We start from the raw sequence: 22973 nt of genomic DNA, 5'->3' as shown, positions 1-22973 counted from the left end.
TCCCAATTAAAAGACACAGGCTAACAGACTGTACACATAAACAGGATCCACCATTTTTCAGCATACAAGAAACACATTTCAGTGGCAAAGACTACCTCAGTAGTAAAGGCCTGAAAAAAAAGTTTTCAAATCAAATGGTCCCCAAAAACAAGCTGGAGAATTCATTCTAATATTCAATGAAGATATACTTTCAATCAAACTTTATCAAACAAGATGGGGAAAGACACTTCTTATTCATCAAAGGAAAAATTCACCAAGAAGAAATCTCAATTCTGAACATTTATGCCCCAAATGCAAGGGCACCCACATTCATAAAAGAAACTTTACTAAAGCTCACAACACACATTGGTCCTCACATAATAATAATGGGAGACTTCAAGACCACAATGAACAGGACATTGAAACAGAAACTAAACAGAGGGATGGAAGAATTTATCTCTCAATGTAATGCCTTGCACCGGGCGTGAGCGAGAGAGGACAGTAATCTTTAAAGTGAAGGCAGCGAATGCCACACCACTACCCTTCCTGCCCTTGTGCGCACACCCACCCTTATGATGCAGCCTTCGCTGGACATCAAACCGTTCATGTCTTTTTCAGTGGACAGTAGCTTTGCCGTGGGGCTCTTTCCAAACTTTAACACAATGGACCCCGTGCAGAAAGCAGTCATTAACCACACGTTTGGAGTCTCCATTCCCCCAAAGAAGAAACAAGTTATTTCCTGTAATGTCTGTCAGCTTCGCTTTAACTGGGATAGCCAGGCCGAGGCCCACTACAAAGGAAGTAAACATTCCAAGAAGGTCAAAGCTCTAGAGGCAAAGAAAAATTAACCCAAAATGGTTCCTTCCAAGGACATCGCAAAGGCTAATCCCAGCTGCTCCATCAGGCCAGGCACAGGCGACAGCTCTGAAAAATCGGGTCAATGGCACTTTTTGTTCTTTGGCATTGTTGTGTCCCTCCTCCCCACCCCAACCCCACCCCTGCTTCCCTCCTCCTTGGATGTTGCATGTTACTCTCCATGAGTTATTTTTATAATATGATGTTCCCTCACAGGAAGCAATATGTGTTAGCAGAGAATGTAAACATTTGATATGTTGCCATTCCATGTTGTACAATATATATTTATATTTAAAAAAAAAAAAGAAACTAAACAGAGACACCGAGAAACTAATAGAAGTTATGAACCAAATGGATTTAATAGAGGTTCTACAGAACATTTTACCCCAAAATAAGAGAATATATTTTCTTCTCAGCACCTCATGGAACCTTCTCCAAAAGTGACCATATAATTGGTCACAAAACAAGCCTCAAAAGATACAAGAAGACTGAAATAATCCCATGCATTCTATCAGATCACCACAGATTATGGCTGGACTTCAATAACAACAAAAACAAGAGAAAGCCCACATACTCATGGAAACTGAACTCTCTGATCAGTGACAACTTGGTCAGGGAAGAAATAAAGAAAGAAATTAAAGGCTTTCTACAATTCAATGGAAATGAAGACATAGCATACCCAAACAATATGGGACACAATGAAAGCAGTGTTAAGAAGAAAATTAACTAAGTGCCTTTATAAAGAAATTGGAGAGATCCTATACTAGCAACTTAAAAGCACACCTGAAAGCTCTAGAACAAAAAAAAAGCAAACATACCCAAGAGGAGTAGAAGGCAGAAAATAACCAAACTCAGGACTAAAATCAAACAATTAGAAACAAAGAGAACAATACAAAGAATCAACAAAACCAAGAGCTGGTTCTTTGAGAAAATCAACANGATAGATAAACCCTTAGCCAAACTAACTAAAGGTCACAGAGACAGTATCCAAATTAACAAAATCAGAAATAGAAAGAGAGACATAACAACACAAACTGAGGAAATTTAAAAAAAAAATCAGAGCTTACTATAAAAGTCTATACTCAACAAAATTGGAAAATCTAGATGAAATAAATGATAGATTCCAGGAACCAAAGTTAAATCAAGATCAAGTAACTAATAAATAATCCCAGGGGCTGGTGAGATGGCTCAGCAGGTAAGAACTCCGACTGCTCTTCCAAAGGTCCTGAATTCAAATCCCAAACCACATGGTGGCTCACAACCATCCATAATGAGATCTGATGCCCTCTCCTGGAGTATCTGAAGACAGCTACAGNGTACTTACATATAATAAATAAATAAATAATCCCATAGCCCCAAAGGAAATAGATATAGTCATTAAAAATCTCTTTAAAAAAAATCCCAGGGCCAGGTAGTTTTAGTGCAGAATTCTACCATACCTTCTAAGAAGAGCTAATACCAATACTCGTCAAGATATCCCACAAAATAGAAACAGAAGGAACACTACGTAATTTATTCTATGAAGCTACAGTTACTCTGATAACTAAACCATACAAAACCCCAACAAAGAAAGAGAACTTCAGACTAGTTTCCCTTATGAATACTAATGCAAAAATACTGAATAAAATTGTAGCAAATTGAATCCAAGAAAACGTCAAAACCATCATTAATCATGATCAAGTAGGCTTCATGCCAGGGATGCAGAGATGGTTCAATATATGAAAACCCATTAATGTAGTACACTATATAAATAAACTCAAGGAAAAAGGTCACATAATCATCTTATTAGATGCTGAAAACCCTTCAACAAAATACAATACCCCTTCATGTTAAAAGCCTTGGAGATACCAGGAATTCATGGCATATACCTAATCATAATAAAAGCAATATATAACAAACCAACAGACAACATCAAATTAAATGGAGAGAAACTAGAAGCAATCCCACTAAAATCAGGGACAAAACAAGGCTGCCCACTCTCTCTCTATCTATTCAATATAGTACTTTAAGTTCTAGCCAGAGCAATTAGACAACAAAAGAAGATCAAGGGAATACAAATTGGAAAGGAAGAAGTCAAAGCATCACTACTGGCAGATGATATGATAGTGTGCTTAAGTGACCCCGAAAATCCCAGCAGAGAATACCTACAGCTTATAAACAACTTCAGCAAAGTGGCTAGATATAAAACTGACTCAAAACATCAGCAGCCTTCCTTTATACAAATGATAAGCAGGCTGAAAAATAAATCTCGAAAACAACACCCTTCCCAATAGCCACAAACAGAATAAAATATCTTGATGTAACTCTTACCAAACAACTGAAAGATCTGTATGACAAAAACCTCAAATCTGTGCTGAAAAAAAAAAAAACTGAAGAAGGCCTCAGAAGATGGAAAGATATGTAGGATTGACATAGTGAAATGGCCATCTTATCAAAATCAATATACAGATTCAATGCAATCCCCAGCAAAATTCTTTTTCAGACAAGAAAAAGGCAATTCTCAACTTCATACTGAAAAACAAAAAATCCAGAATAGCCAAAACAATTCTCAACAATAAAAGATCTTCTGGGGGAATCACCATCCCTGACCTAAAGCTGTACTACAAAGCAGTAATGATAAAGACCTTATGGTATTAGTATAGAGTCTGAAAAGTCAATCAATGGAATAGAATTGAAGTCCCAGGAATAAACCCACACAACTATAGACATTTGATCTTTGACAAAGAAGCCAAAAACCATACAGTGGACAAAAGAAAGCATCTTCCATAAATGAAGCTGCTCTAACTGGCCATCTGTATGTAAAAGAATGAAAATAGATCCATATTTATCACCTTGCACAAAGCTCAAATCCAAGTGGATCAAGGACTTCAACATAAAACCAGATACACTGAATCTAATAGAAGAAAAAGTGGAAAGAGTCTTCAACTCATTGGCACAGGGGAAATTTTTCTGATCAGAACACCAGTGGCTCAGGCTCTTAGATCAACAATTGATAAATAGGACCTCACGAAACTGAAAAGTTTCTGTAAGGCAAAAGCCACCATCAATAGGACAAATCGGCAACCTATATATTGGGGGGAAAATCTTTACTAACTTTACCTCCCATAGAGGACTAATATCCAAAATATATAAAGAACTCATGAAGCTAATCACTAAAAAACAAACAACCCAATCAAAAAAATGGGGTATAGAACTAAACCGAGATTTCACAACCAAGGAATCTCGAATGGCTGAGAAGCACCTAAAGAAATGTTCAAAGTCCTTAGTCATCAGGGAATGCAAATCAAAACAACCCTGAGATTCTGCCTTACAACAATCAGAATAGCTAAGATCAAAAACTCAATTGATAGCACATGCTGGTGAGGATGTGGAGAAAGAGGAACACTCCTCCGTTGCTGGTAAGATTGCAAACTGATACAACCACTCTGGAATAAATTTGGTGGTTCTTCAGAAAGTTGGAAATAGTTCTACCTGAAGACTCAGCTATACCACTCCTGTGTGTATACTCAAGAGTTGCCCTATCATATCACAAGGACACATGTTCCACTATGTTCATAACAGTCTTATTTGTAATAACCAGAAGCTGGAAACAACCCAGATGTCCCTCAACAGAAGAACGGATACAGAAAATGTGGTTCCTTTACACAATGGGATACAATTTGGCTATTAAAAGCAAGGACATCATGAATTTTGCAACCAAATAGATGGAAATAGAAAATATCATCCTGAGTGAGTTAACTCAGACCCAAAAAGATATGCATGGTACATACTCATTGATAAGTGAATATTAGCCAAATTGTACAGAATACCTAGGTTAAAACCTACAGACCTTAAGATGTTTAACAAGGATTTTGTCTGAGATATGAGTGTGGAGCAGGGTCATGGGAAGATGAGACTGGGCAGCAGTGAGTGGACAGTAATGGAAGCTCTGGTATCATGGGGAAGTACTATTCATGCTACATGGAAAAAGTCTAACTGTGATTCCATACAAGTGTGAAGCATCGTCTCTAGCAGGTGCTCTTGGAAAGGTCAAGCACACACAAGAGTCAGGCACTCATTCTGTGCCCCACTTTGTAAACTGGGAAACATGTTCAGGATATGAACTTGGGTCCTCCGGAGCAGAGCAGTCAAGAACTCTTAGGAGAAGAAAAGTTGAAACAAATTTACAGCCAGAAGTTCCAGGATTCAAACAACTTTTATCAATAATAAAGATTCAGAAAAGCACATTGAAGTAGAAACACCTGCCTTTCATACTATAATTGAAGACATAGTAGCAGGACTTGTGGGAAGATGTAAAGCCAAGCCATCGTTTTACCCCCGGAACTGTCTGACGCAGCTCATCCAAACACACGTGCTTTCCTACAGCTTATGCCCTGACTTGATGGAGATTGCCCTAGAGCACACAGATATGCAGATGTTACAGTTGTGTCTGCAGAAGTTCCCTGACATTCCTGAGTCTACCACCTGTGCTTGCTTAAAACTTTTCTTGAGCAGTGGTGATGATTGTCTTCGAGACAGTAATATCAACATGGAATCAGTTTTTGATTATAGTGATCCCACACAAGATGAGAAAAAGGAAATGGAAGAGCAAATTGAAATTGTTCAGAATGGCTTTGGACCTGAAGATGGGAACTGCAGTGAAGATAGTCAGCAGTTAAATAAAAAGCCTGGAGACAGCACACGAGCCTGGCTCCTGTCCTGTGACCTCATGTTCTGTGGCACCAAAGCAAGCAGCTCTGCTAAATGCAGCCCTTCATTCCGCATACAGTGAGCCTTTCCTCCTGCTGCATTTGAAAGACATCCCTGCGAAGCATGTCACACTGTTTCTCCAGTATTTGTATTTCCTCTATTTGAAGTGTACTGGCAGTGCTACCATGACTCTCCCTGGAGTAAACCCTCCAACCGTGAGCAAGATTATGGATTATGGATATGCCTACTTCTAGATGCTAATTTTACTGTCCTATTAATGATACCAGAAGCAAAAAGACTTTTACTTAATCTTTACAATTTTGTGAAATCTCAGATCTCCATCTATTCCGAGCTCAACAAGATCGAAGTCAGCTTCCGGGAGCTGCAGAGATTAAATCAGGAGAAGAGCAGTAGGGGACTGTAGTCCATCGAAGTGCTGGAACTCTTCTGACAGTCTTGCTGGCTGTTCTGGAACTGGATATATAGACCAGGCTGCCCGCAAACTCACAGAGCACCTCCAAAAGTGCTGGAAGTAAAGGTGTGGCCACCACACCTAGCTTTATGGATATATATATGTATATATTTTTTAATATGAATCTTCCTGTTCATCCAGGGAAGATTTGTTAGTATCCATCTCCCTCAGTGTCCAGAGAGAAATGTGAGTTCCTGTACCATCACAGACCATCATTCCTCAGTGTGCTACGGGTTCCACAGAAATCACTTCTAAGTTGCAGACATCACTGGAAGGATGTTGTGAAAGTTTTTTTAAACATGAAATTGAGCTGATTTTAAGTAAACTTATTTGTGTACTGATAAAAGTCTAATTTTTTACAATGCATTTTGAATAGTTTTTCTTTCAATCAAAGAAGCAAAACCAGGGGCTGGAGAGATGGCTCAGCAATTAAGAGCACTGACTGCTCTTTCAGAGGTCCTGAGTTCAATTCCTGGCAACCACATGGTGGCTCACAACCATCTGTAATGTTATCCGATGCCCTCTTCTGATGTGACTGGAGATAGTGACAGTGTACTCACATATATGAAATAAATCTTTTTTTAAAAAAAATGAAGAAGCTGCAAACCATCTCTGATGAGTGGATCTAAGGAGAATGTATATCAGTCGGAAGCTGTTCCCAGTCATCTGTATCATGGAGCACTCAGGGCACCAAGCCAGCATACTGCATTGTGCCTACTGCCATTTCTTCATCTTTCATCTTCTGCCATCTCTCCTCCTTTCTCAGGAGTTGAGAAATTCCCTGTTCCAGCATGGTGTCTCAGATGAACTGTGACAAGGATATGGTAAAGATTGGTTTAAATTATAAAATCTTATTACCAAATTAAAAAAAAAAAGATGTTTAACAAGCAGGAATGCCTAAGTGGAGATGCTTCAATCCCACTTAGAAGGGTGAACAAAATTATCACAGGAGGCAGAGGGAGGTATGAGGGTGGGAGAGGGGAGACTAACAGGAAAAGTGGAACAGGATCAGGTATGGGGTGGGACAGATGAGAAGCCCAGAGGACCAAAAGAATGAATAGAAATATGCAGCCACAGGAGGTGGGGGGACCCTCTAGAAAGTGTCAGAAATGTGGGAGGTGATAGACTCTCAGGACTCAATAGGGTGACCTTGCCAATATGCCCAACAGTGGTGAGAGGGAACTCAAAGAGTCCACTTCCAGTAGATGGACAGCTCCTCAAGTAGAGGAATGGGATTACCAACCTACAGTCAAAATTTCTGACCAAGAATTGTTCCTGTCTAAAAGAACTGCAGGGACAATAATGAAAAAGAGACTAAAGGAAAGGCTGTCCAGTCACCAGTCCAACTTGGGATTCATCTCATCGGGGTGAGAGGCACCAAGGCCTGATACTATTATCAATACTATGATGTGCATACAGACAGACCCCTAGCGTTGCTGTCCTCTGAGAGGCCCTTCCAACAGCCAACTCAAACAGATGCATATACTTACACCCAACCATTGAACTGAAGTAGGGGACTCCTGTGGTTGAATTAGGGGAAGGATTGAAGAAGCTGATGGGGAGGGCAACCCCATAGGAAGACCAACAGTCTCAACTAACCAGGACCCCTGGGAGCTCCCAGAGAATGAGCCACCAACCAGGAGCACACATGGGCTGGTCCAAGACCCTGGCACATATATAGTAGAGGACTGCCTGGTCTAGCTTCAGTAGGAGAAGATGTGCCTAATCCTTGAGAGACTTGAGGCCCCAAGAAAGGGGGATGCCTGTGAGGAGGGAGCACCCTCTCTTGGAGTCAAGGGGGAGGAGGAATAGGATGAGGAACTATGGGGAGGAGGGCCAGGTGGGGGGCAGTAGCTGGAATGTAATAAATAAAATAATGTTTTAAAACATGAGTCAGATGTAAGAATTATGAAACAGACTGGAATTTCAGAAGGATTCATTTCCCATTCAGCTAGTTGCTTCCTTCATCAGAAAATACAGGAGAGCAAGTATCTGTCCCACGTTAATGGCTGCATATCCACTCAACACATCCTCACAGTGAACAGGAACTTGCAACCCCAGAAGTCCACCCTCCTTAAGCAAAAGGCAACAGATACCTTTGCCATGTCTCAGGGAGCCAGGTATGGGTACTCAGGCCAGACTAACAGGAAGAGGGCGTGTCTGTGTAACATCCATTCATCCAAAAAAGATGATGTGGTATTCCTAGATTCCAATGGGCCAGCAATGCCTGTAAGTCACATGACTCACTTGTAAATGTACGTTCTCTAAACAAGTAAAGCAGGCCCCCTTTACACCACTAAGGATCTGGAATGAGACACAGTGGGAAAGTCGCTTAAACCATTAATTGCTTTTATTTTCTTCCCAAAAAACAAAGAAACCTGCTGTGATAAGAAATAGACACCTAGTGCATAAAGTATATCCATTACAAACAGTTCCTCATAAAAAAATTATCTCCAAAATAAAAATGAATAAGTATCCTTCCTTGCTGTGATAAATCATCAGCTCTAGGACAGCAAAGAGATTGTAAGAAACTAAACCCCATTGAATGCACTTCACATTCATCTTCAAGATAATGATGTAGCCCTATCGTAGGCTCCATTGTCTAATCTAAACTGAATCATGTGCACAATATGTGTTCTGTGTGACAGCATATGATAGAATGACAAATGTTACACAGTGACTTTGGGACTGCTGTAGCCTTGGGATAATTTCTTTCCATAAAGAGTTGATTTTTTTACTTATCTGTGTATGTTACAGAAAACTAAAGCCAGTGTACTGTTAATTGTCTCTGGGAGTCATTTTGTATACACTAAAAAGGCAAATGACAATTTGCTCTTTATCATTTAGGTTGGTAGGCTTTTATGAGCTCTGAAACATTTAAATGTTTTTTTTTCTGATATTAGAAACACATGATTTCATTTAGAAGTAAGGAATCTAAAGAAAACTCTGATCCACAAAACATAATAATAATAATAATAATAATAATTCATTATTAGGGATTACAAGAACATGACAATGGAAGACATTGCCTCTTTATTATTATTGCTCTATTACTCCAAGAACAAAAGCCATTCTCAGTTAATTGGCTGTGGCTTCCATACAATGTCGTTTACCCTGAAGGAGTGTACTGTTATAGTAAAGAGTCCAGAGGAACCCTCTACATCAGTGGTTCTCAACCTCCCGAATGCTGTGACCCTTTAATACAGTTCCTAATGCTGTGATGACCTTCAACCATAAAATTATTTTTTTTGCTATTTCATAACTGTAAGTTTGCTATTATTACGAGTTGTAATGTAAGTATCTGTATTTTCCAATGGTCTTAGGTGACACCTAAAGGGATTATGCCCCAACTGCTATAGAGAGACTTCAATCACAGCAATGTGAAGCTGAGTCTCACTAGAAAGAAAAAGAAAAAAAAAAAAAACTCCAGATTGGTACATGCAGGGAAACAGAAAGGAACTGGTTATTGTCTAGACTATCTTGTCTACAGGTGTGTTCAAACTATGACCTGGGATGTTACCTTAGGCTTCCACTACAAGATGAGTTTTAGTACCAACCTGGGTCCTCAAAATGGCAGTGCCACTGACAAGCTCAACTCAGGCTGAACTCTGACCGGGTAAACAGAAACCTAAAATCAGCAGCAACCATCAGAAAGCATCCCTAGGCATCAGGTTTCCATCTATCAGGAAGAGCTGCTGCTCCCCTTATCTGCCACCCCCCCATCATCATCTAGTTCCCTGTTAACAGTTACTTACAATGCATATCCAAATCCCCATATGTCTGCCTGCAGCAGCTCAAGTGTTTAATCCCAGCACTCAGGAGGCAGAGGGAGGAGGAGCTAGCTCTGTGAGTGTGATGTCTAGATAGTGAGTATTAGGACAGCAGGTCATATAGAAATACCCTGTTTCAAAAACACCAGAACAAAAAAAAATAAAAACAAAATTTTTATAAAACTCCCCATTCTCTTCAAGCCCATAATCCCTTCCCCCTACTCTAAACTTCCCTGCTTCCAGGTTTATATGATTTAGTCCACAACCTCCACACCTGTCTTTAAAAACAAAGACAGAACCTGGCACCACCCCTGCCTCCTTAGATCCCACTCCCAGCCTTCAACCCAGCTGTAGTTTGCTATTTGCTCTGCTTCCTGAGAGATAGCCATGGCAGCTTTAACCTCACCCCCCTCCAAATACACCTTTCTTTCTATCCATGAAGTCGTCCAGTGCAGTGCTATCATTGCTCCCTAGTTTATAATAAGGTCTGGGCACACTTGTTTCCCTCCCTCGTCACCATCATTGTTCAGGAGAATGAGTCTCTGGTTGGAATCTGAAGTTTCCTGCCTGACAAGTAGATCTACAATGTTCAGATGGAGACGGCCAGTACTTGTTTCTCAAGCCTAACAGGATGAGTTAATCCTTCAAGGAAATGATACTGAACCTGTTTAAAATTCAGTGCCTGCAATTCAGCAAGGCACAATGCTCAAAAACAAAGCTATCTGAACAGTTTTGAATGGCATCTATGAGCCTGAATGCTCAGCAGGCTGATTGCTAAGCCCTGTATTACCCAGCTCCAGAAACAAAATCTTAGGTTGTCAGCACACTTTGAGAATTCATTTGACACAATAAAAATTTGAATTAATAATCATTAGAATTATTATTATTCACAAAGAACTCAAGGAAGTAGGCATCAATTAACCAAATAATCCAATTTTGAAAATAAGGTACCTATCTAAACAGAATTCTCAATAGAGGAATCTCAAATGGCTGAGAAACTGAGAGAAATGTTCAACCTCCTTAGCCATTAGAAAAATGCAAATCAAATGTAAAACTTTGAGATTCCATCATACACCTGTCAAAATGTTTAAGACCAAAAACACAAGTGAAAGCTCAAGGATGTGGAACAAGAGTAGCATTCCTCCATTTGTTGGTTGGAATGCAAACTTGAACAGATACTATAGGAAATCAATATGGTAGTTTCTCAGAAAATTTGGAATTAATATATTTTAAAACCCAGCTTTACCACTCTTGGCCATTTACCCAAAAGACAATCCATCCTACCACAAAAACGCTTGCTCAACTATGTTCACAGAGGCTTTATTCATAATAACCAGAAACTGGAAACAATCCAGATGACTCTCAGCTGAAGAAAGGATAAAGAAAACGTGGTACATTTACACAGTGGAATATTACTTAGCTTTTAGAACAAAACAACATCATGAAATTTTCAGCCAAATGGATGGAACTAGAAAAATTATTCTGAGGGAGGCAACCTAGACCCAGAAAAACAAGCATGGCATGTCCTCATAAGTGGATGTAAGGATAATCACCCTATAATCTACAAACCCAGAAAAGCTAAGTAACAAGGAGGGTTTATGGGGGAAATGAATGAATCTCCCTGGAAAGAGAAAATAGAAAAGATTTTGCTCGTGGTCTGAGGTCAGGTAGGGATGAGAACAGGAGAGATCAGCTTGGGGTAGGAGGGACAAAAGGAGAGAGTACAGGAAGAGATTACTAGACTAGGGGGACATTTAGGGAGCCTTGTGGAAATCTAGTGTCGTGACCCTATGAGGGTGATCCTTTTGAGGATTCCTAGTAATAGAAAATATGAAGCCTGAACCACCCATCTTCTGTAACCAGACAAGAATCCCAGTAGTGGGACTGGGACACCAGTGCAGCCACAATAACTCCAACCCACATCTGTCCGACCTGCAAGATATGCTGGGAGCAGTGGTGGCTCAGAGCTTGTGGGATTGGACAACCAATGACTGGTCTGACTTGAGTCTCAAGCCAAAACAGGGAGCTCATGCCCAGCACAGCCTGGACATTGGGCCTAACGACATTCTGCTATAGTCAGAGATCAGTGCCTAGCCCAGTTGTCATCTTCCAGCTTCTTCTAGCAGCTGATGGGAGCAGATGCAGAGACCCTCAGCCAAACATTGGGTAGATCTCAGGTACCCTGCAGAACAAGCAGGGAAAGCATTGTAGGAGACAGAGGTGTCAAGGATACCAGGAGAACTTAGCCCACAGAATCAACAAAGCAAGGCTCACTGGGAGTCACAGAGACAACAGTAATCACAGAGCCTGCATAAATCTGCTTTAGTGCTCAAGCATACACGTTGTTTAGCTTGGAATGTTTGTCTCCCAACAGTGAGAGGTTCTGACTGACTCCTTCGCCTGTGCTTGGGACCCTTTTTCTCCTACTGGATTGCCTCATCCAGTCTTGATAGGAAGTTTGTGCTTAATCTTATTGCATCTTGTTATTCCATGTTTGGTTGATATTACTGGGAGGCCTGCTCTTTTCTGAAGGAGAAGCAATAAATCTCAGGAGAAGAGATGTGGAAGGGGACTGGGAGGGATAGAGGGAGGGGAAGCTATAGTCAAAATGTATTGTATGAGAGCAGAATAAATAAAAATAAGATTATTATTATTATTATCATAGTTTGTATGTATGTATATATGTATGTATGTATTATGTATGTGTGTGTGTGTGTGTGTGTGTGTGTGTGTGTGTGTGTGAGAGAGAGAGAGAGAGAGAGAGAGAGAGAGAGAGAGAGAGTGATGTGTACTATGACATCAGAGAACAACTTTGTGGAGTCAGTCTTTCTTTCCTTTAGGTAGGTTCCAGGGATCAAACTCTACAAGGCAAGTTTCTTGACCTGATGAGACATTGTTACAGGAAGCCACCAGAGATGACACTCAGACACAATTTACATCCAACTGAAAGTTTTTATCTCAGCCAGGTAGAGCTGCACTCAGATATTTGAGTGTTAAGTGAAGCGTGGGGTGTCTGGAGCACTGGAGTTTTTGAAGGCAGAAACTATGTCTAGCATCTTCCTTGGCAGCTGGCACAGGGCTTTGCAGAAACAAGCAGTTAGATAACAAAAAGGATGTTAGGTTACATAACAAGGTTAGTTAGATGGGACATCTTGACTTTGGGGTTCTATAATAGAGTTGGGTAGTTTTACAGGATATTCTTCATCAAGAAAATCAAGTCCTAGTTAAACCTAAGCTGGCCCAGTAAATACAGGGAAACCTCTGCACTGTTTTTCCCTGTTACAACATCTTGTGGTCTTATATTCCAACTCTAACACAAGGTCTGTTTACCTTTTATACAGTTTGGCATTGCATGAAAGAAATATATACAATTCATTACACCTTTCAGTAGTTCCACACAGACAACAACAATCCCATAACACAGATTGTATCTTTATCGTTTGTATCAGCTTCTTCCTGTCATGGTGACAAGCACCTGAGGACAACTTAAAGGACAAAAGACTTAGTTTGTCTGGGTACGGGAAATCTTGGCCATGTTTGTCTGGTTCCCTTGCTGGGAACTTGAAGCAAGGCTCACCATAACTGCAGGAAACCTCGGTGGAGTGGAATAGCTCACCTTGGGTAAATAGGAAAGAACAGGGGCAAGAATCGGCTCCCAATGGTCTGCTTCCTCAAACTATGCCTCGTGAACTGAGGTTTCTAAGATTTCTCTCTAAGTAGTGCTATGAGCCAGGGACCAAGTTTTCAATACAGGAGTCTAGGGGAAATTCATTATTCAAGTCATAACGTCCTCCTAGCTCTATGGAATTTCGGTACCAGTTCCATAATTTACATCCTCCTTGGCTTGGTCTGGGTTCACAGTTGCAAATAAATAAATAAATAAATAAATAAATAGATCAACTCTGCATCTGACCTAAGCAGAAACAAATTGCTAACAGGAATCATTCCCAGACTATTAGGAGAGCTGAGACAGGCTCTATAATGACTGAACTAACCACAACACATAGATGGGATTCTAAAGGGTTTCCTTCCTCTGCCTCTCCCTCTGTTATACTCTGACCTCTACGCATACAGCGTCATTCACACACACACACACACACACACACAAAACATACATACTCACACATATATATTGTACACATACACACAGGCACACATACTCTCACACATATGTACAGACAACTTTCTCCTGTTTCCATTGGGGTCACAGGATGGTTTTATTTTGTTTTTTTTTTAAATGAAGTCCCTAATAGTGTTATTTCTCTACATAAAGTTTCTCAGTGAATCCAGAACTCATCCAGCACAGAGACTTATTACCATCTATGGGTCTCTTTCTGCTATGGCTCTGCCACAGGACGCTAGCGGCATCTCTTTCCCTGATGTGGACACTTTATTCTCACCACTGTAATTGTGTGAATTCAGCACTCTTCTTACATAGTCTGTTCTATTTGCACGAAATGTCTTCCTTTTCTAACTAATTCTTCAGGATTAATAGGTCTTCCCACAGGTTCCCAGCCCTTGGCATGTGACTAGGCAAGTAAGCAGCTGACTTCCTATAATATTGTGCATTTTAATTCATAGAATTCAGTTAATGCAACCACTGTTTTCCTCACTTGTTTTTCAATCTTCCACAATAGACTGTAACTGATTATAATCTATCTCAATAGCCCAGAACGTTCCCCAATGCCTAACACATAATAATATTTTAAGTAAATTGTACTGGGGAGGAAAAACAAATGTGAGGAGCACAGAGACTAATATTGTGAAAATGCACATCAGTAATGAATTGAAAGTAAGCAATAGCTTTGAATGGCAATTGCATGTGCATATTAGTGGCAATATTGAGGATGTAAATTATGGAACTGGTACCTGAAGAGCAAATCGCTGGAGAGGTCTGAACCCGGCAGATTATATGGAGCCTTTATTCACCATTTGCAAGGCTGTTCCAGGCAGTGTATGGAAAACAGCCATGATCCCAAATTTGTTTTTGAGTTGTTTGGGGGGGTTTTTTGTTTGTTTGTTTGTTTTTGTTTTTTTGTTTTTTGTTTTTTAAGCAAAAGCCCTCAATTGTGAAGCAGACAGAAAGGAAACTGTGAACATCTGTAGCAAGCAAGTGTTATTTACAGATGTAGAGAGATAGCAGTTTGTGATGAGGTGGTGCTCAAGACCTTTAGGTCAGGATCACATTGTATAGGAATTTAGGGCTGGTTATATACGCAATGAATTCATCTCTGGTCTGTGTGAACAGAAACCAGTTTACTCTAGGAACTTACAATTTGCTACATGACCCATAAATTAGTGGTTGATCTACACGACCAAAAACCAGTTTATCCAACAGTTTTAGAACCTAAAGTATTCTTTTTGTTTTTTCTTTTTTTTTTTTTTCCTGTTTTTTTTTTGAGACAGGGTTTGTCTATGTAGCCCTGGCTGTCCTGGAACTCACTTTGTAGACCAGGCTGGCCTGGAACTCAGAAATCCCCCTGCCTCTGCCTCCCAAGTGCTGGGATTAAAGGCATGCACAACCTAAAGTATTCTTAAGAATGCTTTCACAAGAAACTGTAACTACAGTTCAGTAGATTACTACAAATTAGTCAGGCAAGTAGAGTATATGTGAACTGTGTCTTCTTCTTTATTTTGCTGGGCATCAAAAACATTTAGGTCTATTAAAATGTAAATGGAGAAGATTAAGTGGCATATAATTGAATACTGTGATAAAGGGAGCTTCCAAGAACGTGTCTGGGAATAGAGTCATACCACAGCGATTTCACCAAACTACATGGAAGAAACCTTAAAAAGATTTTGATTTTTAGATGTTATGTCATTTACAGAATAAATGGATAAACTTAAATGTTGAACGTTAAACTACTAAATGGCATTAAGAAAGCTTATCAAGCAGTCCGGGACCCCCCGTGCGATCGTTAGCCCGGTGCACAATGCCCCCGAAAAAGGAAGGAGATGGAATTAAACCGCCTCTAATTATTGGAAGATTTGGAACCTCACTGAAAATTGGTATCGTTGGATTGCCAAATGTTGGGAAGTCTACCTTCTTCAATGTGTTAACCAATAGTCAGGCGTCAGCAGAAAACTTCCCATTCTGCACTATTGATCCTAATGAGAGCAGAGTGCCTGTGCCAGATGAGAGGTTCGACTTTCTTTGCCAGTATCACAAACCAGCAAGCAAGATTCCTGCTTTCCTAAATGTAGTGGATATTGCTGGCCTTGTAAAAGGAGCTCACAATGGGAAGGGCTTGGGGAATGCCTTTTTATCTCATATTAGTGCCTGTGATGGGATTTTTCATCTAACACATGCTTTTGAAGATGATGATATAATGCACGTTGGAGGAAGTGTAGATCCCATTAGAGATATAGAAATAATTTATGAGGAGCTTCAGCTGAAAGGTAAGGAGATGATTGGGCCCATTCTAGACAAACTAGAGAAGGTGGCCGTGAGGGGGAGGCGACAAGAAACTGAAGCCAGAGTATGACATAATGTGCAAAGTCAAGTCTTGGGTTATAGATCAAAAGAAACCTGTTCACTTCTATCATGACTGGAATGACAATGAGATTGAAGTGTTGAATAAACACTTATTTTTTTACTTCAAAACCAATGGTCTACTTGGTGAATCTTTCTGAAAAAGACTATATAAGAAAGAAAAACAAATGGTTGATAAAAATTAAAGAGTAGGTGGACAAGTATGACCCAGGCGCCTTGGTCATACCTTTCAGTGGGGCCTTGCAACTCAAGTTGCAAGAATTGAGTGCTGAGGAGAGACAGAAGTATCTGGAAGCGAACATGACACAAAGTGCTTTGCCAAAGATCATGAAGGCTGGATTTGCAGCACTCCAACTAGAATACTTTTTCACTGCAGGCCCAGATGACGTGCGTGCATAGACCATCAGGAAAGGAAGGAAGTCTCCTCAGGCTGCAGGAAAGATGCACACAGATTTCGAAAAGGGATTCATTATGGCTGAAGTAATGAAGTATGAAGACTTTAAAGACGAGGGTTCTGAAAATGCAGTCAAGGCTGCTGGAAAATACAGTCAACAAGGCAGCAATTATATTGTTGAAGATGGAGATATTATCTTCAAATTTAATACACCTCAGCAACCAAAAAAGAAATAAATTCAGTTATTGCTCAGATCAACGTACAACTTCTAAAATGCATATATTGGGGCTTGGAAGGTGGGTGTTTTTTTTTTTAATTAAAGTTTCTGAAATCTAAAGAGACAAAGTTAGGAATGGGAATCTTCTACAAACAAATTATTTTTATTTGTTTTAAAATTGTAAAATACTATGTACCTTCCATGAAATGCAAGTTACTAAGCATGAAGAACTTTGCTTTCTCACGTGATTAAGACCCTACTGCACACTGTAGAGGCTTTTCAAAGCCATATTACTCTCCTGATGCTTCATTAATCTCCATCATTTCTGCCAGGCCTGACACGTTTGACAGTGAAGACAATGTGGCTTGCTCCTTTTTGAATCTAAAGATAATGCATGTTTTACAGTACTTCAGATGTCTACACTCAATAAAACATTTGACAAAACCAAAAAGAAAAAGAAAAAAGAAAAAGAAAGAAAGCTTATCAAAAATCGGTAATGCTGTTTCATCTCTTTGCTTCACAGAGGAAACCAAAGCACACACGTGTTATTTTCTCATCACCATGTGGATAAAGTCCAAATAGATAATACCGGCACATTATTACTGCCTTCTTCTTTGGATGGCATAGCCTATTGAGACACCAGCATAATAAGGCTTCATAAAAAAAGCATGAAACAAAAACAAAATAAAGGATTAAAGGTCACTCTACTTCCAGGGGGTTAATTTAATTTAACATGAACTCATACACCTAGCCCATACTACTCACAGTGGATTTTCTGAGGTCTTGTTCAAAATGACTTGGTATTCAATTTATAAAAACAAAATAAAAATGAAAGGATAAGATGAAATAATGTATGAGGAAGGAAACACAAAATTTTATCAGGATTGAATATGACTTTTGGTAAATGTAATTGTAAAAGAATTGAATTACAGTTTAGTAATATATCATTTTATTAGGCTATGTGCACTGTGGCTTAAAGGAAACAAGAAAGGCTCTCAATTTTGGTAAAGGCTATCCGTCAATCTTCTTTCCTTCAAGAAATATTTTTACAGCATACAGAAATCAGTCTTGAATCTCCAGGAAACTCTCTTCCTTCTGGCTAGGTTACTTAATGCTAGAAGGTCCTATGCAGGCTCCTGAGAAAGAAAAGACATCACTGGTCTTGCCCAACATGAGACCTTGCATACTACAATACCAACCTGCTTAGCAGAGATACCCACAGATGCAATAGTGACATAACTGTTATGGGGGTAACCAGTGCCTCTCTAAGTGGCTACAAGGCCTGCACCATAGGAAGGATTTAATACTGGTTACTATCACCTGGTCAAAGTGGGTGAGCACCCTCACAGAAGCAGGGGAAGGGGGAATGGGATAAGGGGTTTGTGGAGGTGAAACCGGGAAAGATAACATTTAAAATGTAAATAAATAAAATATCCAATATTTTTTAAAAGCCCATTACTGTAAGCCTACAGTTGTTGTTCTGCTAAATTGTCACACTGTATTCTAACCATTTATGTTTGTACCTATAGATTTGTGCTGTCAACTTTTGTTAGAGAAATCTTTTTTTTTTTTGACCCATGATCAAAGTGCTAAGTGTAAGTAACTTTGAGTTTACAGATGAATCTCCTAAATCAACTTTTCCCTTCCCGAGCTTAGGGAACATCATGGAAAAGGGGTGGGGGGGAGAATGTAAAAACTGGCAGAAAGAGAAAGCTTTGGCAGAGCTGTTGCACACATCAACTCACAGCAGCTATGGTTACCTGCACAAGATTTCCATGAGATCGAGCCTGTCAACATTCCATCATGGTTCAGAGTACAGTCCCTGGAGAAAGACTGTTGGCAGTTGATAGTTAATGAGAGAGAGAGAGAGAGAGAGAGAGAGAGAGAGAGAGAGAGAGAGAGAGAGAGAGAGAGAGAGAGAGAGAGAGAGAGAGAGAGAGTCACTCTTCTTTAGGGACATGGCTTGCTGATAGGTTTCCCATGCTTATATGGGAAGCACTAGTTGGACTCAGGGATTATTAATAACAAAACATCAAGTTGGGAGGAATTTGGGGTCAGGGCACAGGGAGAAGTTGGATAGAGGTAGCAGTGGATAGATATAGTCAAAATACATTATATGAATAAATGTATCCAATGTTTTAGATTTATTGATGACATTACTTAAAAATAATGTTACAAGGCCACAAAATAAAATCATTTTAATTATATGTAGTATATAATATTTTGCTTTTTAATAAAACCCCTTGTGAAATGTCACCAATAAATCTAAAATATTAGATAAGATCTAGAATGTTTAGAAAAATAAATTTTATCAAAACAACAATAGACCATTATAACATGAGACTACACTGAGGATTGAGGATGTCAATATCTTCCGTTTTGTTTGGTTGTTTGGTTGTTTGGTTGGTTGGTTGGTTGGTTGGTTGGTTTTCTTTCCTCTATTTCCCACAAGTTAAAGTTATCTAGAAAGGGAACCTCAACTGAGAAAATGCCTCCATCAGATTGCCTGTAGGGCTTTCTTAGTTAGTAATGATATCGGAAAGCCAGCTCACTGTGGGTGGTGCCATCCCTGGGCAGGAGTCCTGGGTGTGTAAGAAAGAAAGCTGAGCAAACACCAGTGAGAAAGCCAGTGAGCAGTGTTCCCACACGGCTTGTGACTCAGTTCTGCCCTCCAGGTCCCTGCCTAACCTCCCTCAGTCACAGAATGCGAGCCAAGCTCTGTAAGCTAAAATAAACCCTTTCCTCCCCAATCTGCTCTTAAACATGGAGTTTACCACAGCAGTAGAAACCCTAAGACAGTAAAGTCTTCACACAAGTAAAGCACAGACAGGCAATACCAGATCATCTAACCTGATACAAAATTAATTTACATCAGGTTTGAGTAAAATTCATGCCAAAAGCAAGGTAAGAGTAATAGAATATATGAAATGCAATCAAAGTAAGATACAAGTATAAAAATACTAAGCAAAAAAAAAAAAAAAAAAGTAGACGATTCACTCACAATGAACAAGTCCAGGTGACCCAAGATTACAGTGAAAATGTAACATCAGAAAATTGACTCTTGTTATTTACCACATTAGTAAAGTTAGGGGGTGCATCATATATTCATCTTGGCAGCATTGCATGTGCTCAGTGAAACTCAGCAGCATATCCCTGATAAAGCTCCAAGCCCTCAGGAAAAGGCAACTTCAACTTCAGAAGCTTATACAAGAAAGCACAGTGACAAGCCATCTACCTGCTGATTAAATATCAACTGTAGGATCCAACCAAGGGAAACTTCACCATCCTTCCTAATTGATTCCCTTATGATAGTGCTAGCCAGCAAAAATCATTTTAAATAAGAGAGAAATAGTGTCATAAGAATTGAAAAAGAATAAACTAAACATGAAAGAGATGTTGTCTACCCAGGAAATCTGTGCACACTCCTAACGTTGTCAGTGAGGAAAGACATTAGAATCTGACAAGTAAAGAATAGTCACCCGAAAGAATGGGTCACACATTGAGGTGTGTGATTAGCTCAGAGAACGGAGTTTTAAATATGTAGCTAAGTTATTAGAATAAAACAACCAACTAGAACAGAACATTTAAACTCAATCCCACACATGCATTTAACCTCCACCACAGAAAGTAAATTGTCAGATCATCAGAACAGGATTATCTATCAATAAAAGACTTCAGGACAATAGTAAACGTTTGGAAGAGATAAAAGTAGATTTCACACACACACGATCATAAACCAAGTACAAATCACTGGCTTCCATTCCCACAATTTAGCCCAAATGTACAAAGGCAAGCTTTCCAGCACACGGCTATACCTCCTACTTTCCACCTCACCCTGCCATTGTTCCAGCATTACCTAGGGAATCTGAAATTCCAGAAGAGTGTTACTTCACTGAAATTATTTTCAAAGTCTCATTACCAGAAAACACTAGTGGGATGGGGGTCAGGCTAGTGTGAGTTGCTTGTATTCTGTTGCTTTTGGGCCACCACAAATTTCCCAGGCTCAGACTGCAGCCAGAATCTTTCCCAAACCTCTCTTGCGTCTGTATTCTCTTCCCAAGGTTAATTTTCCCCTGAATCATCTCTCTAGCTACAGAAAGGATGTACTTGTGTGACAGCCTTATTTAGCAAGGATTTAGAGTTCTGTACTCTATATTAAAAATGTATTCCCTTGTTGGGAAAAGTCACAATGCCACATATTGTCTCCAGGATCACACTAGTGCAAATAACCTGTAGAGAATGGAAATTGAGATGCAGCCCTTACCTCAGCGTCCACCAAGCTCAAGAATGGTTTCTGATTAGCCAATGGAAGTGACTATCTGGGGACCCTAATTGGCTTGTGTTCGCTCTTGACTGTCCTGGTGAGCATTTCTAATTTAACTGATCAAACATTGCTTCCAGAAGGTTGTCACATCCTCATATATACCGAGTAGAAGAAATTGCCTTAGTGTAGATAATTTTGCCTTCACATATACTTTGATGATAATCATTCACTTAAACTTTTAATAAAATATTTATTATCTGCAAGCCCTTTTCCCCAGCTTCTGAGATGCTTAGGCTAATTAAGAACAGAAACTAAAAAATAAATAAATTTAATAGTATTGTATCTCAAATAGACTATAGGAACAAATCCTCAGCCTCAAAGCTTAATTTCCTAAGGAAACCATGCATGCATGGGAAGTTATGCATCTTGAAAGATGTAAAACAGTAAAAGTGAATTTTAAAAACCACTATCTTGTGATAAATCAGCATGCCAAACTATATCTATCTAACTATGTATCTATCTATGTATCTATCTATGTATCTAGCTATGTATCTATCTATGTATCTATCTATCTATCTATCTATCTATCTATCTATCTATCTATCTATCTATGCTAGTGTCCATTGTTGCAGACTGGTATATCAAAAACTGTATCTTTTATTTATTACAGAGTAGGTTTTTTTTTCCCAAACTATGATAGGGTTTTCACAGGAAAATTACCAACAAGTAGATATACAGATACCGACACAGACACTGACCCACGGAAAGGCGGGTGTCTTGTAAGGCATTAGCTTTTCAGTAGCCCAGCAAGCTGTAGATTTGAGTCAGATTGATTTGGGGCCCTTGAATCACAGGACAGCAGGGGTGCTCAGGTAGAGTTTCTCTGTGAACCTCTGAAAATTTACTGCCCCAAACCTCTTTGTTCTGTTCAGGCCCAACCCTGTGGTAAAAATTATGAGGATCAAACAAGCAACTTTTCTCAAAGCTTTTAAAAAATGCTACACAGCGCCATTTAGAGCTGCATCTGATTAAGCAACTAGTGCTATGGCTTGGTAGCTTGACACAAAAATTAATCACCATGGGAACTCTTGAATTGGAACCCTTGGCTACATCTCTAAGGCCCTATCAATCATCATAGCATTTAGTAAGTGACACAAATTGATCTTTACAGAAAGAAATTATGTTTTCCTTTAAGTGAAGACCTGACAGCTTGTCAATACTCATCCATCCGTGGTATCATTCTACCATCTGGTGTTAACTGCTGTAGTGCCTGATCATAAACCCTTCCTTATCTGATGTTTGTATGTGTGAACACTGACACTTTTAAAAAACCGATAGTGCTTTAAGTTGTCATTGAAATGAGTTTGAAGACTCTTGTGTACATGTTTAACATGAGAGTAAAGAAATGTTGTTATACATGTAATAACAGAAGTTGAATCATTTCCAACTAGATTGATAGCAATATTACATAATCAATATATAATATTAATATAATAACGAGTATAAACTGTGTCAATAATATATATTCCTTTTCTAGGCTTGTACAGATAGTCCTCATTTGTGCAGGTTGTTTCGTTACTTTGTTGACTGTTTGAACATCTTAATTTAAAATAGCAGACATCTTGTGAGCAGTAAAGGGCACACACTGCTCTTGCAGATAGAATTTTTAGTCTCAGTACCCTCATTGAGTGACTCATAGCCACCTGTAACATCACTACACTGAGAGACTCACAATGACCTATAACTTCACCTCTGGGAAAATCCTGTCTCTGGCCTCCACTGTCACCTGATCTCTCTCTCTCTCTCTCTCTCTCTCTCTCTCTCTCTCTCTCTCTCTCTC

At 39.5% G+C, this 22973-nt stretch overlaps 2 pseudogenes; both read left to right on the top strand.

Annotated features, from left to right (window-relative positions):
• The first annotated feature begins 554 nt into the window (after nt 1-554).
• Nucleotides 555-5974, top strand: LOC110295632 (annotated as a pseudogene).
• Nucleotides 5975-15698: 9724 nt separating this feature from the next.
• LOC110296905 lies at nt 15699-16888 on the top strand (annotated as a pseudogene).
• The last annotated feature ends 6085 nt before the right edge of the window (nt 16889-22973 follow it).

The sequence above is a fragment of the Mus caroli genome, chromosome 6, assembly GCF_900094665.2.
Source record: "Mus caroli chromosome 6, CAROLI_EIJ_v1.1, whole genome shotgun sequence".
Taxonomy (NCBI): domain Eukaryota; kingdom Metazoa; phylum Chordata; class Mammalia; order Rodentia; family Muridae; genus Mus; species Mus caroli.
Note: the sequence above shows the minus strand (reverse complement) of the source record. Positions and strands in the feature narration are given on the sequence as shown.